This window comes from Callithrix jacchus, chromosome 3 (assembly GCF_049354715.1).
Source record: "Callithrix jacchus isolate 240 chromosome 3, calJac240_pri, whole genome shotgun sequence".
Taxonomy (NCBI): Eukaryota; Metazoa; Chordata; class Mammalia; order Primates; family Cebidae; genus Callithrix; species Callithrix jacchus.
The window spans coordinates 184,929,597-184,949,382 of record NC_133504.1 but is presented as its reverse complement, the minus strand read 5'-3'; positions in this window follow the sequence as shown (position 1 = coordinate 184,949,382).

Below are 19,786 nucleotides of genomic sequence, written 5' to 3'. Positions count from 1 at the left end.
GGCCTGGTGGAGTAGGAGACACGTGGAACAGCCCATCTCCCCAGCTGCCCCAGCTGAGGCTCCTCTAGATCAGCCAGCCTGTCACCAGTCACCAAAAATGAAAGTGACCCCACCCAAGACCAGAAGAACCACCCAGCTGAGCCCAGCCTAAACCAACAGCCACGCATGAGAGAAAGAAATGCGTTCTTGTTTTAAGCTACTGAGGGTTGTGTTATTACACAGCATTTTCGTGGTAATAAATAACAGAGTCCCCTTACCACAGCATGTCTGAGCTGGAAAGGATCCTCATAAAATCTCAGCCAGTGATTTTAAATTGCTTTTTAAGAATTTCTCAGACATTTGTTTCATATTTCAATGTTTTAATAGAATTGTTAACCTTTCTAAAAATGGAATAAAAAATAACACATAATCCAATGGATGGAGACAGATTTTAACACATTGGGGGCCACCATAAATCTGTTGTAACTTGGGCTGCCAGGTTAACTAGATTTCATTCAGACTTAAGAAAAAGAAACACCCCAAAAACCTCTCCTTTCATCTGTATTCAATTAATGCATTACCTGAGACAGTGAGACAAAATGTTTGAAAGATGTCACCATTTGCATATATTTATTTCTGTGAATGAGCATTACTGTAGTTGCAATACAGTGAATCCAAACAAACTTCAGAAACCAGAAATAAATTAGCTTTAGAGGCCAAGAGAGACCTTCTCAGATGTAACTCCTTATTTTAAATGTTTGTGTTCATAACCACTCCATTGTCCTCATTGTATAGTTTTATAAATAAATATTATTGTAGACTAATAAAATGCCATTCATATAGTTTTTATTTTACCAGAACCCTATGTGAGAATCTACTTGAAAGTTTTTAAAGGGTTCTAAATCTAAATAGAAAAAAAAAAAGTTGAAAGCAAGAGCAGGGAGGCATCGGGTAGAAATGACCAGCTCTCCTAGCCCCACCCTGAGTAGTCACTGTCCAGGAGCCACTGGGGAGAGCTTGGCTGTGGCGTGGACACTGACACTGCAGCAGATCCCAAAGGTGCAGTCGCTGGGGGCTGCACCCAACTTCACTCCTCATGGCTGGTTCTTTACTCAGAGATATCTGAGGGGCTGCAGCCAGTGTGGTCACAACTTTGGGGCACAATTATATTTGGGAAGAAAATCCCCTTGCTATTTCCCAGGGGTCATAATCATAAGACCAAAATTAGAATAAAATTCAGAACTGAGAAGCAGGAAAAATGAGAGACCTAGAATTCCAGTACTATTGGGGAACTCTAGACATCCATTCATTTATTCGTTCATTTATCAGCCAATATTTACAGCTGGCTCACGCTGTGCCAGGCACGGGAAATTCAAACCTGGCCTGGTCCTCGTGAAGCCTGCATTCCAGCAGAGCAGAAGGGAGTGGGGGGCAGTAGACAGTACAAGGGCAACAGAGTCACCAAGGCAGTGTTTGAAACTCAGTCTCCTTCCCTTGGATCTGTGACCAAGAGTGAGTTGCTCCATCTTCCCGAGCGCTGAATTTGTTATGGATAATAGGAACAGAATCACATCTTGCCGAATCCTTCAGAGATACTCAAAAAGTAGCACTTCCTTTCCTCTTTCCTGTCTACTTTTTTTTTTTGTAGCTTGGAAATACCTGGCAAATTGTTAAGTTCTGCATTTGTGTTCACCTCACCCCACCTCCACCCCATCTGTGATTATCCCTCTCTTTCTTTCTTTTTTTCTTTCTTTCTTTTTTGAGACAGAGTTTTGCTCTTGTTACCCAGGCTGGAGTGCAATGGCGCGATCTCGGCTCACCGCAACCTCTGCCTCCTGGGTTCAGGCAATTCTCCTGCCTCAGCCTCCTGAGTAGCTGGGATTACAGGCACCCACCACCATGCCCAGCTAATTTTTTGTATTTTTAGTAGAGACGGGGTTTCACCATGTTGACCAGGATGGTCTCGATCTCTGGACCTCGTGATCCACCCGCCTCGGCCTCCCAAAGTGCTGGGATTACAGGTGTGAGACACCGTGCCCGGCTGATTATCCCTCTCTTTCTCCATAAAGTAATAAATATGGCTCCTAGGGTTGTGGTAACAAAACACTACAAACTGGGTGGCTTTAAACAATCAATACGTATTCTCTGGCCATTGCAGAGGCCAACGGCTGGCACCAAGGTGTCAGCAGGGCCATGCTCCCCCTGAAGTTTCCAGGGGGGCATCCTTCCTTGCCACTTCCAGCTCCTGGTGTGTCCTGGCATTCCTTCCCCTGTGGCAGCATCCCTCCAATGTCTGCCTCTGCTTTCCGTTGCTTCTTCTAAGGACTCTAGTCTAATCCGGAATCACTTTATCCTACTTAACTAATTACATCTGCAAAAACCCTAATTCCAAATAAGATTCTATTCTGAGGCTTCTTGGGGGACACTGTTGAACCCAGTCAAACGGCCAGCTTGCATCCAGCACAGATGGTACGTCATGACTGTGCTGAGCCCACAACAGTTTTAACTCCACAAACTGCGGAGCGCTTAGAGCAGAGCCTGGACCATGGCAAGCATCCATGATCTTAGCGTTATCCATCTTCACTGCCAGCCTACACGGTGGGGACTATGATCATCCCCATTCTGCAGAGGAAGAAATTGAGGCACAGAGAGCTAAAGTTACTTTCCCAAAGTCACACAGCACATAAGTGGTGGAGGCAGGATTCAGTCTCATCCAGTCTGGTGCCAAGGCCCCTAAACACTTCTCCCCAGTGTCCCATAAGGCTGCTGAGGGCCAAGGTGGGAATCCTTTCAACATCACTTTCTTGAGTCATTGGAATTCATTGGCATCATAAACTGCAACCCCTCTCCCATTTCAGAGATGAGAAAAGTGGGGTCTGGAAAAGCCAAGTGATTTGCCCATGACAGCAGTGCTGTGACTCGGCCACCTTGGGTCTGGTGCCAGAAGGCTATGTCACCTCCACTGCATTCTCCCACCAGTGCTGCTCTTTATTCCAGCACAAGCCGGGCGGCTTCTGCTCCCACTGACATTCCAGACCTGGGACCCAGCACTGTGGCTCTGTGGCTGCGGCTGCTCAAATCTGGTTTGAATTTAATGCTGCAAATTATGCCAAGTACCCCAACCCAGAGCCACTTAAAATTCCTCTGGGCCTTGAGGACAATGCTTGGGAAAATGTCTGCTTTGCCATTTTCACGCTGTGGTCATTTGAGATCCTGATGTACCAGAAAAGGCAAGTGTCCCGGGGGAAGGCTGGCAGGGCCTGCAAGAGGCCTGGGCGCTGCAGGGAAATGCCCATCCCCTTCCTTCTCACTTTGCTCCTTCATTTCCTAAAGGCCTCTGGGTGAGTTTGGTCCATAACATGAACTCTGGACTTGGCTCTGACATAGCCCAACTACAGCTGAGAAGGAAAGCTCCTCACTTCTCACATAAAATGTTTTACACATCCTTGCAGTCTAGGCCTTCGATGGCAAACTCATGCGCCAACGCTCCAAAGGTATGTTGAGGTATCCGGGAGGCATGGGCCACCCCACGGGCTCCATGGCTAGGGGTGGGGCAGATTCAAGAAGCCCCAAATCTTCTCTGATGTCAGGAATCCTGGGACATGAGATGAGGATGTGCAGAGAACTTCCATGGACTAAGGCAGGGATTTACACACTTACGGGCCCACAGGGGTGAGGCAGGAAACACAAGTGAGCCAGTGCGGTGTGTGTAAAGCAATAGGGAGTGGTGAGGCTGGGGAAACTGAGGTGCCCAGGGCTGTCTCCACGGCAACTACCTCTCTGCTCTGGCCTGTCTCCATGGCAACTACTTCTCAGCTCTGGCTGAGTGCTGTCAGGTAGGAATACAGGCCCAGTATGCCCAGAGCTTCTAATCTGTCACTAGAAGCTGAAAATCTAGACCTTTTGGGGAAATTGTTTTATTTTTGAATGTTAGTCACTAATTCAGATTTTTTGAAAAAACACTATAAAGTCTGATAAAACACATGTCTGGGCTGGGCTATTTTACAGCCCCTGGGCTACCACGTGGAGGCCAGTCAAGGCAGCAGTGATTTCTGTTTCTCAGTGACCTCAGTCTCTTAGGAGTGGAGTGATGCTCCATGAATTCACGTTTCCACACTGCACCAGGTCCTCCTAGTCTTGGATATGCTTGGGTATCTTCTCCTCTTGTCCATATTCATGCCCTTACTCTCTCAACCCCTATCTGGTGGCTTTAAATATCAGCAGATTCTCCCCAGACTTGAATCTCAAAGCCTGTTCTCTCCCCTGAGGCTCAGGCTCAATTCTCCAACTTCCTGCTTCACACCGTTATCTGATGTCTACTGGCTCTTTTTTTTTTTGAGACGGAGTTTCGCTCTTGTTACCCAGGCTGGAGTGCAATGGCGCGATCTCGGCTCACCGCAACCTCCGCCTCCTGGGTTCAGGCAATTCTCCTGCCTCAGCCTCCTGAGTAGCTGAAATTACAGACACACGCCACCATGCCCTGCTAATTTTTTGTATTTTTAGTAGATACGGGGTTTCACCATGTTGACCTGGATGGTCTCGATCTCTGGACCTCGTAATCCACCCGCCTCGGCCTCTCAAAGTGCTGGGATTACAGGTTTGAGCCACTGTGCCCGGCCTAAAGGTCCTTGACCCAACCACCGAGTCTCCCCGTTCCCCCAAACCTGTTATTTTCGCTGTCTTCCCCTCCCAGTAAATGCCAACTCTATCCTAGAACATCCAGGTGTACCCGGCCTAGCTCAGCCAACCTCCACCCTGCAGGTGCATGATTGGCATTTCAAGTCACTCAGTTTTGGGGTGATGTGTCACACAATAGCTTGTGGATACACTTCTAGTTGGATAGCATCGTTCTTTCCACCATAACCGCTTTCCTTGCCGTAACATTTAACTCTTGAGGGGACGTATTGCTCAACACCAGGCAAAAGCAAGGGAATTTGACATCATTGTGGACACGCACATGACCGCACAAATGGCTCACACGGGGCAGAATCTGGAAAGCCTCTTTCAGTGCCAACATCATCTGAAATACACACTCCTTTGGTTGACACGTGTATATTATACTGACAGTCTGAGGATTTTATGTGGGATGTAATTGGAGAGTTTTCTCACTCATCATTTTATTTAAGGAAAATGCTATGTTGAGTTATTTAGACATAAATATTATTTTTAAATGTAAATACTGGTCCTCCAAAATGAAGTACTATGAGATATAGATAGGCTATAAAATTTGGATATTAAAAAGCAAGGAGAGTCCTCCCGGAAGCACATTAACCAAGGTGGTATTCTTGGGGAGAGGAGCCTCTATTTCCTCAATTCTAAGGCACCATCAATTATAAGAAGCATCATGGATTTTGTAACAGCTTTCTTTAAAAGAAAAGAAGCAAAACATTTGGTGCATATTGAGATCTGGGCATCTCCATTTCAGAAGAGTTACACAGGAAAAATAGGATTCCTAGACTTGAGGACACACACGTGGGTGCACAGATACATACATGTACAGAGACACGGCAGCTGCCATTACACTTGAAATTCCCGGCTGATGCTGGATGGCAGAGTCTGGATGGACCCAATGTGTCCCTCCAAAGCACCTTGGGATCACTTTAATTGAAGGGACAGGGCATGGAGTTGCCACACCACTTTGATCTGTGTTGAACTCTGCATGGACACGTCTAAGCTTCCTGCCGAAGGCTTCCCTGAACTTTGGATGGGGGCTGGATTCAGGCCCCAGGCACTCTATCTCAGGGGTCCTGCCACGAAGGAATGCAGCTGTCTGTGTGATGAGCCTGCAGAGGCCTCTAGGAGGCCCTCCCAACCCCCAAATCTCTCCCTCCCTGCCTGATGCCATGCTTGAAATTCTAGTATTAAATTCTTGATTTTTTTTTTTTAATCTGGAAGAAAGCTTAGAAGTGATTTTCACCAGTCAGGGTTTAACCAGGAAAGTAGAAGCCATTTTCAGACTTGACAAGGTAGCTAATATGTGCAGTCATACAGAGATTGTGACAGGAGGAGACGCGGGCATCCCTATGTTGCAGAGGCAAAGGGAGATGGCTGGTGGGCTGTGCTGTGTCCCAGGATGGCAGCTGAGCCATGCAGGAGGTGCGGTTGCTTCTAGAGATGCAGTGAGGCAGAGAAGAAGTGGAGAGATCCTGCACCACTCCTCCTCCCCGAACCTTCCCTTGAGTGTCCTTCCAGAATGTTCTATTAGTTGAAACTTCCATCAGGCTCACATGGAGCCTGGGGGTTGCAGCCTGTGGGAGTCAACCTCTGTAGACACCGAGCAGATCAGGGGAAGTGTGGGATCTGGATCTGAGGACCAATAGGTCTCTAGGATTCTCAGCAGCTAATGCAATCTGTGTGTGTCCCATCCAAGGCCACCGAGGCCCAGAAATGCTGAGGGCCACCTCTCACTTAGGATCATTAACTTGTGACCACTGTGAGGTCCAGAGGGGAAAGGGATGCCTTGCTGTTCACCTTTGCATCTCAGGCTCCTAAACCAGGGCTGAGGACATAGTATATGCACAAGAAATATTTGTAGGAGCAAAAAAGTGCATGAAAGGATGAATGAGTGGATGAATAGCATAAATGTGGGATGAAGCCCCGTCTCTCTCTGGGCTTCAGTTATCATATCAGGAAAAATCTTAACAATCATCGACATTTACTGTGCTTAGCATTGCTTCAATTTTGTCTTTATATCTTTATTGAGCTGTAATTGACATATAATAAACTGCACGTGGGATACATGTCGACATATTCTCATCCCTGAGAAATGATCACAATCAAGAGTAAACGAATCCATGATCTATGATCCCCAACTTTCCATAGCCTATCTGTACTCTTTCTCTTTGTCCTCCCCACCCCCTACTCAGGCAAACATTGATTTGCTTTCTGTCACTGTAGATTAATAAGCATTTTCTAGAATTTTTTTTTGAGATGGAGTCTCGCTCTGTTGCCCAGTCTGGAATGCATTGGCATAATCTTGGCTCACTGCACCCTCCACCTCCCACGGTCAAGCGATTTCTCCTGCCTTAGTCTCCCAAGTAGTTGAGACTACAGGCGCCTGCCACCATGCCAGGCTAATTTTTTGTATTTTTAGTAGAGACAAGGTTTCACCATGTTAGCCAGGATGGTCTCCATCTCCTGACCTCATGATCTGCCCACCTCGGCCTCCCAAAGTGCTGGGATTACAGGTGTGAGTCACTGTAGCCAGCCACATTTTCTAGAAATTTGCATCAGTGAAATCATACATGTGTACTCTTTAATCTGGTTTATTTCACTCAGCATAAGTGTCTTACTCTGTTTTCTATTGCTCATTACAGAATACCTGAAACTGGGTAATTTATAAAGAAAAGGAATTTATTTCTTACAGTTACAGTGGCTGAGAAGTCCAAAGCCCAGGAACCTCATCTGGTGAGGGACTTCTTGCTAGCAGGGACTCTCTGCAGAGTCCCAAGGCAGTGCAGGGTACCCCATGACAAGGGAGTAAGTGTGCTGGCTCAGGTCTCTCTTCCTCTTCTTATGAAGCCACTGGTCCCAGTCCCATGATAACCCATTAATCCATTAATTCATAAATGGACTAATCCCATGAGGTCCATGAATGAACCCAATCATTTCCTAAAGCCCCTACCTCTCAATACTGCCATATTGGCAATTAAGCTTCAACATCCTTCAATATTTGGAGGAGACAAATATTCAAACCATAGCAATAATGCTTTCAAGTGTCATTCATGCTGTTTTATGTATCAGTTGTTAAGTATTCCGTTGTATGGACATACCACAGTGTGTTTACACATTCTCCCATTGGTGGATGTTTAGGTTGTTCCTAGTTTCTCACTATTACAAAAAAAAAAAAAAAACCTGCTATGGACATTCCCGTACAAGACTGTGTGTGCACAGATGCCATTGTTCCTCTTGGGGATGCACAGGAGTAGAATGAGTGGGTGACATGGTAGGCGTATCTTTAACTTTTTTTTTTTTTTTTTTTTTGCAGCTGGGGACTGAGTCTTGCTCTGTTGCCAGGCTGGAGTGCAGTGTGGCATGGCATGATCTTGGCTCACTGCAACCTCTGCCCCTGGGTTCAAGTGATTCTCCTGCCTCAGCCTCCCGAGTAGCTGGGACTACAGGCATGCGCCACCATGCCCAGCTAATTTTTGTGTATTTAGTAGAGACGGGGTTCCACCATGTTGGCCAGGATGGCCTCAATCTCTTGAGCTCATGATCTGCCCGCCTCGGCCTCCTAAAGCACTGGGATTACAGGCGTGAGCCACTGTGCCTGGCCATGTTTAACTTTTTAAACAACTGTTCTCAGAGTTGTATCTTTTCACATTCCCACCACCAGTGTGTGAGAACACACCAATTGCTTTCCGTCCTTACCCACACTTGGGTCTGTCTTTTTAATTTTAGCCATTCCAATTGGTACGTAGTGGTATCTTATTGTGGTTTTAATTTGCATTTCTTTAATGACTAATAGTGGGGAGCATCTTTTAACACACTTATTTTCCATTTGAATATTTTCCTTGGTGCAGTGTCTGTACAAATATTTTCCCCAATGTTTAAGTTATGTTCTTAAGATTTAATAGTTGTTAAATATATTCTGAATACAAAACCTTTACTTATACGTAATTACGAATATTTTCTCTTACTCTTTGCTTTTCAATCTCTTGATAGTATCTTTTGAAGAACAGAAGTTTTTCATTTTAATAAAGCACAATTAATCAATTTGTTCTTTTATGCACTGTGCTTTTGGTGTGGTATCTAAGAAATCTCTGCATAAATCAAAGCCACAAAAATCTTTTATAATATTTTCTTCTAGAGGTTTCAGCATTTTCAGTTTTACATTTCTGTCTGTAATCCATTTTGCATTTTCTATATGGCACAAGGTATAGATTAAGGCTCATATTTTTGCATCTGGAGGTCCAGTGTTTCCAGCACCATTTGGTGAAACTAAATTATCTTTACACATTTGTTGAAAATCAGTTGATCATATGTGGGTAGTAGTGGTAGGTCTGTGTCTCCATCAATTTGGGCTGCTCTAATAAATACCATAGACTGGATGGTTTAAATAACAGACATTTATTTGTCACATTTCTGGAGGCTGGGAATTATGAAGTCAAGGTGACAGCAGATTTGGTGACTTGTGAGGGACAGCTTCCTGGCTTATAGACAACCACTTCCTCTTTGTGTGCCCACATGACCTTTCCTCAGTGCATGTGTGTGGAGAAAGAGATCTCTGTCTTCCTCTTCTTATAAAGTCATTAATCCCGTTGTGAAGATCCCACTCTCATGAGCTAATAACTTAATTACCTCCCAAATGCCCCACCTCCAAATACCATTCTACTGGGGGGTTAGGTCTTCAACATCTGAATTTGGGAGTGGGGGAGGACACAAACATTCAGCTCTTAATAGTCTATTTCTGGACTCTGTCCATTGGTTGTGTTTGTTTCATCTGTTTACCTATTTCTATGTCACTAGCACACTGTCTTATTACTATATCTTCATAATAATCCTTGAATCAAGTAACACAGGTCATTCAATTTTTTAAGGTTGTTTGGCTAGTCTACATCCTGTGAAATTCTGCAATAATTTTAGAAACAGTTTGTCATCTTCTATAAAAATGCCTCATAACATTTTTGACTGAGCTTGCACTAAATCTGTAAATCAACTTAGGTTGAACTTAGACCTTAACAGCATCGAGTCTCCCCATCCATGAATACAGCATACCCCTCTATTTAGTCATGTCTTCTGTTTAATTTCCCTTAACTATGTTTTGTGCTTCGAAATGCATAGGTCTTACGTATCTTTTGTCAAATGTATTTTTTAAAGTGTTATATTTGTTTGCAACTAGGGATTGGCACACTATGGCCAATTGGCCAATCTGGCCCACGGCCCATTTTCTAAATAAAGTTTTATTAGAACATAGCCAGGCCCATTTATTTACATATGATTCATAGCTGCTTTTGCCCTAGAACAGCACAGTTGAGCAGCTATGACAGAGACTAAAATTTTTACTAAAATTACAGGTTACAAGCCTAAAATGTTTACTGTCTGACGGTTTATAGCTTTGGTTTGCTGATTCCTGGTAATCAATATTCTTTTGTAATTTCAGTTTCCAATTGTTCATTACTAGTATACAGAAATACAATATATTGATGTATAATTCATGTAATAACTTGAAAACTTGCCAAACTCATTTAGTAGTTCCAGTAACTTTTCGTAGATTCCATAAAACCTTCTACATAGATGACCATGTTATCTGAGATTAAAGGCAGCTTTACTTCTTCCTTTCTCATCTGAATGGCCTTGTTTCTTTTCCTTACTTTATTGTACTAATTATTGTACACTGTTAAATAGAAGCAGTGAACGTGGCCACCCTTGGGTTTTTTCTGCTCTCAGAGGGGACAGATTTGCTCCACTAAGTATGCTATTGTTGGTTTTCTGTAGATGCATTTTATCAAGTTGGAGACCTTTCAGTCTAGGTCTCCTACCGAGAGAGTCTAAATGTTTTTTATGTATTAAATTATCAAATGCTACCAACGTTAGGCAGGAAGCACTGCTATTGCCAGCATCATACTATGAAGAAAGGAAGACACATAAGGTGCTAGAAATTTGCTCAAAGGCCCGTAGCTAGGGGGTAGAGCAGGGATTTTAATCCCAAATGAAACAGGTGGCCATGATGAACGCACTTCCAGAACTCAGATTCTAGGAATCTGGATCAGTTACAAATGCGTTGGGCTGCAAGGAACAGAATATCCAGTATTGCTCCGAGCAATCGAGGGGAGCAGTTTAGGGCTAATACAGCAACTCAAAGATGCCATAAAGAATCCCGGCTCTCTTGATCTTCCGTCTCTGCCATTCCCAGCTTGTTGCCTCTTTGTTCTCTTACTTGTTGCCTTGGAGTTGCAAGGTGGCTGCTTTGGGTCCAGATATCACAACTGCAGTTGAAGACTAAAAGCAGGGTTATGAGGGGAAGAGGGAGAGATTTTACACATGCCACTACTGCTTTCTTTCCAAGGGCAAAACCGTTTACTGAATTTCTCCAGGCTGATCTCTCCTCCGTCTCATTGGCCGGCCCTGTTGCATGAACAAATGACTAAGTAACTGAGGAAATGCATATTCTCATAGGAAAACTATAGATTTGGGAGCAGTATCACGTTTAAATCCAAGGTAAGTTTGAATCACCTTGAGTCACTTCACAGTCTGGACTCAGTTTCCTCATCTATAAAATGGGGAGGATAATATTTACCTCACAAGGCTCTCTGAGGACCGGAGTTAAAAACTTATTGTGAAAATGACTTGTGAAGTGTAAAGTGCCTGATGAATGTGAGTTATGATGGTGACTCTCTCTGTGTTCATGTCAATTTCTCAGGAACAGGAACTATGTAGCTTTCTTACCACTGGATTCTGAACCCCAAAAACACCTCTGGATTTTTTTTTAAAGAATGAGAAAATGATATGATTACATATAGATCCTTTGCGTATTTAACTAATTAATGGAACTTGGGGTTGGTTAGCTTTTTCTGTACCAGCTGTAAACTTCTCCAGAGCAGACACTGGGTTTCTTCTAACTGAAGATCACCTATACTGTATTTTAGTCCTAGGAGCTTAGAGAGCCTCCTGTGGCATGATGGAACAGAAGGTAAGGAATGAAGGGGTAGAGAGGGAACTAACATTAATAGCCACACTAATTAGTCCCCCAAGCCTTGCCTGAAATAATTGTTAAAGAAATCAATCCCTGGATCACGCTAGAATGGGTTCGAGCCAAAGTCAGTGCCGGCAGCTGAGCCGGTGGTGGCTGTCTGGCCCCCTGGGAGGCCTCTAGGTTCCTCCAGAGTGAATCTGAGAATATTGCACAGCCCCATTCTAGGTGAGATATCCCAAGCATACCCGTCAGGTTGGATGGAAGCTGCCTAAAGGCTTCGCTGGGCTTCGAAAGAGGCATTTTATTAAATAGATTTGGGGGCACTTGAACAGAAGCCAGCAAACCAGCTTAGATGAAAAGGAAAGGTATTGTCTCTCAGAGCCGCGGAAAAACCCACAATCTGTTCAGACAGAGCAGCCAGAGCCTGGGCCTGGGACGACTGGTGGGGGGCGGAGATTGCTCTTTCTGCCTCTTGTCTATGCTTCCTCATCCTCCCCAACTGTGAAAAGCTCCACTCAAGCCAGCAACTCAGTCTCTGATGTCTCCCAGAATTTGTCTCTTGAAATGGAGACACCACGAGCAGCAGTGACCTGGGTGCTGTTCTGGAAATCCTGGTGAAGGCTTCTGATGGGTGGGTGTGGGTCCCAGAACACCCACAGAGTAATCAACAATGGCTGGAGGGGAGGAGTCACCTGGGAAAATGGCTGCCTCTGGAAACCACGTGTTGGAAGGTTAGGAACATTCTAGAAATTCTAGAAGCAGATAGGCGCTGCACCAAGTCGTGTGGGCAGGGATCCAGCACAAAAAAAAACCTGAAGGTGGTGTACATCTACTATGTACCTTAAAAATTAATTTAAAGCCCAGTGTGGTGGCTCATGTAATCTCAGCACTTTGGGAGGCCCAGCTGGGCAGACTTAGGAGTTTGAGACCAGCCTGGGCAACATAACAAAACCCCCTCTCTACTAAAAATACTATCTAGCCATCCATCTATCTATCTATCTACACACACACACACACACACACACACACACATACACACACATACACACACACGCACACATACACACACATACACACACACATACACACATACACACATACACACACATACACACATACACACACATACACACATACACACACACATACACACACATACACACACACATACACACACATACACACACGCACACATACACACACATACACACACATACACACATACACACACATACACACATACACACACACATACACACACACACACACACACACAGACACACGTCCAGCATGGTGGCACAGGACTGTAGTTCTAGCTACTCAGGAGGCTGAAGCCTGCAGACTGCTTGAGCCCATGATGACATCACAACACTCCAGCCTGGGTGAGGGAGTGAGACTCTGTCTCAAAAACTTTTAATCAATTTCAAATAATGGCACCCAATCATTTATTTAATATTTAGTATTTTGCCATCCCTGGTGCTAAACACCTCATGACAACTTATGGAGTATGATTTTCCTCATTTTCTGGATGAAAACATTAATGCTGAGGTCAGGCAACTTGGTCAGGATTGCCCCCAGAGTCAGCACACTCCCTGTCAGCGTTCACAGTCACGCTGTGAAGTGAGCATGGGTGGCCTTACTTTTCAGATGAAGAAATCAAGGTTCTGAGGGGTTAAACAACATGTCCACGGCCACGGCTGAGCTGGTAGAGCCCGGGTCCCAACGGCAGATCTGTCTGACCAAGTCTAGTCTCTGTCCACAATTCTGATCTGTTTTCCTGCTCCTTTTCGCAGTGGGGAGACTGAGGCCTGGAGAGGTGTCAGGGCTTGTGAAGACTGCAGTCCCAACAGACAAAGACATGGCCTAGAAGCAAACAGCCCCCAAGGCCCCTTTTTGTAAAAACAGAACAAAAGTGCCACTAAATGTACCGAAACGCAGTGTTTCACGTTCTTCTGCAGTCTCTCTGGACTTGCTATGGTGCATTTTAACTTGTTATTTATGACATTGTAATTTTTTTTAATTAAAATTTCATATTATTAGCAGGAATCTCATGGTTCAACTTCACAGTGTGTGACGCCAGTTTGAAGGCACATGTAAGAGTACTTCACTTGTGAAATCGCAGAAATCACACATTCATATGGCGTATCTCACACCTGCATATGCGTGTCCTGGTTTCCAAAACTGGAAATGCTATGCAGAGCGAATTCAGCTGTTTTTAATTGGCGTCTTGATATGCCTGCACTCTGCCACCACTTTCCACCTTCAGCTTAAGGAGGAGTAAGGATGTACTAAACAGGAAAAAAAGCCTGTGATTTCCCTCTCCTTTTTCTTTCTTTGTCGTTATTGCCAGCGTAGGTGGTTGTCTTATATCAAGGAAGTAGCAGGAAAAGGCAAGGATAGAATGGGCTGTTGCCATTGCTTAGAATGCCATTGTCTTCCTTGTGCATTTGAAGCTGTCCTGGTTGGAACAGAAAGTGTAGCTTCTTCTTACTGCCCCCCGCCTCCTTAGCCACACATATAATCTGCTTTCTTTGGACTTGAGTCCCACTGAATTCCTATGCATCCTGTGCCTCTGGGCCTCACAGATGCTTTGTGCAAGCAGGGCCTTGGGAACAGGGAACACACATAGCATGGACCTCCTCAGCTCATGCGCGTGCTCCACTGTCTCATCAGACTTCACTTGCAAAACACACGTCAAAAGTAAAATCAGGAGCTCACATCACCCAGGCCTTGTGACAGGTAGAACTGCTTGGGGTTTCCTCCCTCACTCCACCACCAAAACTTCCACTGCCTCACCCTTTTGAAACTTCAGTCAGCTCCCCACACACGCCGGGTGGGGTGAAGCCTCCAGACCTTTGCCCAGTCCATTTCAACTGCCTAGAATGCCCGCCCCTCCCATCTGCCAGTGCTGGGTTCCAGCATCATCTCTTCCGGGGAGCCTTCCCTGACCTCAAGCTGTGTGGTCCCCTCCCTCCTTGGTGCCTTTTCCCCCATTCTCTGCCTTCTACCAGAGAGGCAGCTCTGTGCAATGATGAGAGCTGGGACTCTCCAATTTTGGAATCTGATATGGGGTTTGAATCCCAGCCTCTCACTTACACTTTAGGGGATTTTGGCCAATGACTGTCTCCCAGAACTCAACTTTCTCATCCCTAAAATGAGACCAGGACTGGTACTGCACAGCATTGCACTGCAAAATGAAACGGGATCACAATTGTGGGGCTGCCGTTATCTGCCACACAACACACTGAATGCACCAATTCCATTGTCCTTCTGCACCTTGTCCCTAGCATTTGAGTTCAAAGGACAAGGGCATTTGTTCTTATAGTTCCTGAGCTCGGCATGGGCTCTCACCAACCTTAGCAATAACATCTCATGCAGGAGCAGGAGACTTCGCCACACACTCTGGACTCTCCCACCCTCCTGAAGTCAATCTGCCCACAAGATTAAAAGGATTCAAAGCAGATTCCAACTTCCTTCTTCATTTTCCACCCTCCCCAGACAGAATTCCTTCCTGCCCATCCCGTAAGTGTCTGTCCGGGGCTGATTTGCTGTTTACGCTCTCATTTCTCTGTTTATGCTCACCCTCCCCTCCCGGGCCTGCAGCCTGCCTAACCCTCCCACCCCAGCTCCAGCCCCCACTTGCCCAGGCCCCTCAGGGCAAACGCCAGTTTACTTTCACAAATCTTAAGAAAAGAAAAAACAAAAGGCAGCTATGAATTCCGTGAAGTCCAGACACCGCATCGTAATCATCTGGGGATCCACTACGTAATCGCCGGGCCCTGCCAAGTCTCTGGTTTAAAGGGGGAATGAAAACTTTGTAAATAGACAACATAGGCTATTAGAAATTTTCAGGGTAGGCTGCAAATTATTTGCAGCCCTGAGAGGAGGCAGACAACCCTGGGTTGGCATCCCTCCTCTGCCACTTTCTGGCTTAGGCAAGTGAAGGGGCTACTGGGAGCCTCTGTTTTCTCATCTGTGAAATGGGTGTATCTGGTGGAGTCCTACAAGGACCAAATGATCTAAGATAAGTGAAGGTAGAACCCAGCACCCAACACCTGCAAAGTACTGAGCACATCTTTATTTTCTCCCCTACAGAGCAAAATTGCAAAAAGCAAAGGGGAAAAAAAGAGCAAGAGTTTACAAGCAGTCACGGGGGTGCCAGTAAAACCCACAGGACAATTATTTCACGCAGGAGCCTAGATGCTACTGGAAGGTCCATGGGGTTAGGTGGAGCCAGCTTCTGAGAGTCTAAGCATCTCCAAGGGGAAAAAATAAATTAAATAAATGGTTTCTCTAATACGCGGCCATCTGGAGACTTGATAAAAGTATTGGGTTTCTCAAGGCAATCCGCGAGTGCTCCCTGGGCGCCACCGTTTATGGCTTAAATATGACTCGCATGTGGAACCAGCATTACAAATGGGAAACAGCAGCTCCTGAGCTTGTTCCCTAATGGGAGCCTTTCATCACCCAGTTACCCTTAAGCGTCTCCCTTCCTATTGTAATTGGCCCTAAATGAAAAGCATTAGTCCCGTCAATAAAAACTAATGGTTCTACTTACTAAAGAAGAAGGGGGTGGAGAGAAGAAGAGAAGTCTCTTTAAAAGGCAGGAAGGGCCTGGCGTCGCTTCCCTTCCGGAACTTGGGGGGTGTGATATCGGGGTGCAGAGGGCTATGCTGGGGAAATTGTCCCCACCAGGAGCCAGCAGGCAAGGTCCCCACTCCGCTCTTGCTGTGTGAAGCTAGCTGGGTAGCTCTCCCTCTCTGGGCTTCCCTTGATATTTGTCAAAACTGATATAATGAGGCCACTCTGGCCTGCTCACAGTAGGACTGGTTTCAAAAATCAAAAGGGAAGCTGGACATGAAAGGGTTTTGAGAACTGTCAGGGGCTTGAGCTCTGGGTCGAGTCATGGCAATTTTATCCTTCCTGGCGATGGGAAAAGTCCCCCAGGCAAAGTGTTCTGCTGGGATCCAAAGGGAAGTCTGTTCAGGGTCCTGTGCCTCAAAAAATGTGGCCTGCGGCTGCTCGGCCCACAAAGAGGAGCTGTTTGAAATTAAACTGAGAAGGCATTCTCCGGCAGAGTGACAGAGGGGCAATGGGGATAGTTATTTATTTGTTTGCTTAAGACTTTTCAGAAATGGTCTAAACCTATCTTGGCTAGTGGCCATCCCTGGCCATGGGCCCCAGTGTACGTCAGTGGGAAAGGTGTGTCCTCCAGTAAGCACAATTACAAGGGCCTAGAGATGGGACGTTCAGGAGTCACTAGCATTTTAAACAACCCTCACTTCAGACTCATCGCCCTGAGCTTCTATTTTGCACCTTGTTCTTGAGAAGAAGTACCTGCTAGAAGAAAGGCAGGCTTGCACTGTACTTGGACAGAGAGGAAGGAAAAGGTAGGAAACTGAGCCGGGAACAGTTGCTATGGCCAGACCCTTTGCCAGATGCTGAGCTGCCATCCATGGCTGCAGTCCCCAGTCCTGCCAGTAATCCTGCAGGTGTGGCCTGCTGTCCCCATTTCATAGGTGAGGGAACTGAAACCCATCCAGGTAAAGTGAATTGGGTAAAGCCACACAGCAACAAAGGAGGTGGTAGGTTCAGAGCAGGTGCTCTGCCCTTCGGAGTAGCTTCCCCAGGACAGCAAGAACCTCAATAAGGCTGTGGTTCAGGCACTATGGGGGTCACACCTATATCCCCTCACCCTCACCTTGCGAAGCATGCTGCCCCAGTTCCCAACACCTGCCCCTGTATTTTACTGCCTGATGGTTTTCCCTGGCCACCACAGGCAAAGCTAGAAGTGTCAGGAATCCATACCTCCCAGTAAGTAGAGTGTAAATACCGCAGCTCCCTCTCCCTTGCGTGAAATAAGTCTGCATTGCCTGACTACACTTGTTCGCAGAGCTCCCTGCAGGCATAAGCCACACCTGCTTTCTGATGTATTTTTGGTTGCCTGGCTCTCCTTCCCTCTCTTACTTCCCCTCTCCTCTCAAGTCTGTCTTAGGTTCTGCTTCTGGGAGAATCCAAACTCAGATGTGCGGGATGGGCCCAGGAGAACTGACCTGACAGCCTGGTCATTCCAGGCCACGTCCATGTGAGCCCAGACCAAAGTTAAGACACAGTTATACTCATCCATTATTTGTTCATTCAACAAACATTGATTGTATGCCTCGATGGGCCAGGCACTCTGCTAGGCACAAGGTGCCCTGTGAAAACAAAATAGAGATTGAGTCTGACCTCATGGAAATCACAGACAGATGGTGGAATTCCATCAATAAGCAATAAACAAGTGAGAAATCATGAAAGAATGACACAAGTGCTTTGTGGAAATAAAAGGAGGGAACTCTGCTAGAGAATATTGGAGGAGGGAATGTTTCTTCCCTAAAGAATGGGAAGGATCCAGGCTTGCAAGAGCAAAAGCATTCTCTGGGGAAGGCCTGGCCCCTGCAGAGGCTCTGAAAGTGGAGACAAGATTCACAAGTGAGGAAGCCTTTCGTTATATTCAGAACAATGCTGAAGTGGGCTTTTAGGACTTGATGGACATTAGAAAGGACTCTTTGGATGACAAGTAGTTGAAAACCTGATTCAACCTGGCTGAAGCATAAAAGGGAAAATGTGACCTTTAGGGGTAGATAGAATTCTGGACACAACCATAGTCAGGGTCAAACAGAGTCCTGGTGAGTTGCCTTTGCTCCTGCCTCTCTCATGTTAACTCTATTCTTAGACCAGTTCTCCCTTCACAGCTACAGAATAGTGACCTAAATTCTGGCAAAAGGCCAGAGATTCGCTCTTATTGGACCAGCTCAGGCATCCACCTAAGTGTTTCATACCCCACCAATTACTATGTCAGGGTAAAGTGATGCCCTGTCTTGGACCTGGGTCATGTGCTCCTTCTCAGGGCTAGTGAATGATGGATCATTTTGGAAATCAACGCTTTCATCCAAGGAAGGGGAAATGATTTCTGAGAAGGGAAAAAAAGTCTTCAAGAACCACCACGCCTCCATGGGAATGGCTGAAATTTAAGATTGACAACATCAAGTGTTGACAAGGATATGAAGCAACAGGAACTCTTGTGTGCTGCTGATAGAAATCTAAAATGGTACAACTGCTATATCACAAAGCACAATAAAGTGAGGGATGTCTGTACTTAGGAAAGGTGCTTGGCATTTTCTACTAAAGCTAAACATACACATACAATATAACCCAGGAACCCAACTCCTGGGCATATATACCCAGCAGAAATGAGTGTTGATGTTCCCCCAAGAGACATATCGTATTAGTCTGTTCTTACATTGCTATAAAGAAATATCTGAAACTGGGTAATTTATAAAGAAAACATGTTTAATTGGCTCATAGTTCTGCAGTCTATATAGGAAACATGGCAGCATCCGCTTCTGGGGAGGCCTCAGGAAACTTGCAATCATGGCAGAAGGTGAAGGGTAAGCCAGCCCTTTACATTACCCGAGTAGGAGAAAGGCAGGAGGATGAGGTAGGGGGAGTATAAAAGTGAGCCACACACGTTTACAACCAAATCCCAATGAAAACTTACTATACAGTACCAAGGGGGGACAGTGCTAAACCATTCATGAGAACTCCACCCCCATGATCTAATCACCTCCCACCAGACCCTACCTCCAACACTGGGCATTACAATTGAACGTGAGATTTGGGTGGGGACATAGATCCAAACCATGTCACATGCCCAAGAATGTTAACAGCACCTTCATGTATAAAGCCAAAAAGTAGAAATGGCCCAAATTTCCATCAGCAGTAGAATGGATAAGTCTATCACATAATTAGATACAAAGAGAGTAGTGAGGGAGAGGAGGCTATAGCTCTGCACCAACGTGAATGAAACTCACAGACGTAATAGTGAAGGGAGACAGAGACAAAGGAATATTTACCATGCGATCCAATTTACATGAAGGCTTAAGGACAGGCAGAACTAACATATGGTGAGAAAAGTCTGAACAGTGGCCACCTTTGTGGAGGTGCTGATGAGAAGGGGCAGCCTAACAGAATTTACAGGGGTTCTATATCTTTATTGGTGGCAGTCATCTGGTGGCCACACTGGTAAAACCTGTAAACCAAAAATAAAATTCTAAGGACTCCCCCAACCATCTGAATGAACCCTTCCTCTTGGCCAAGGGCATTCCAGAATCATCCTGAAAAATGAGTTCA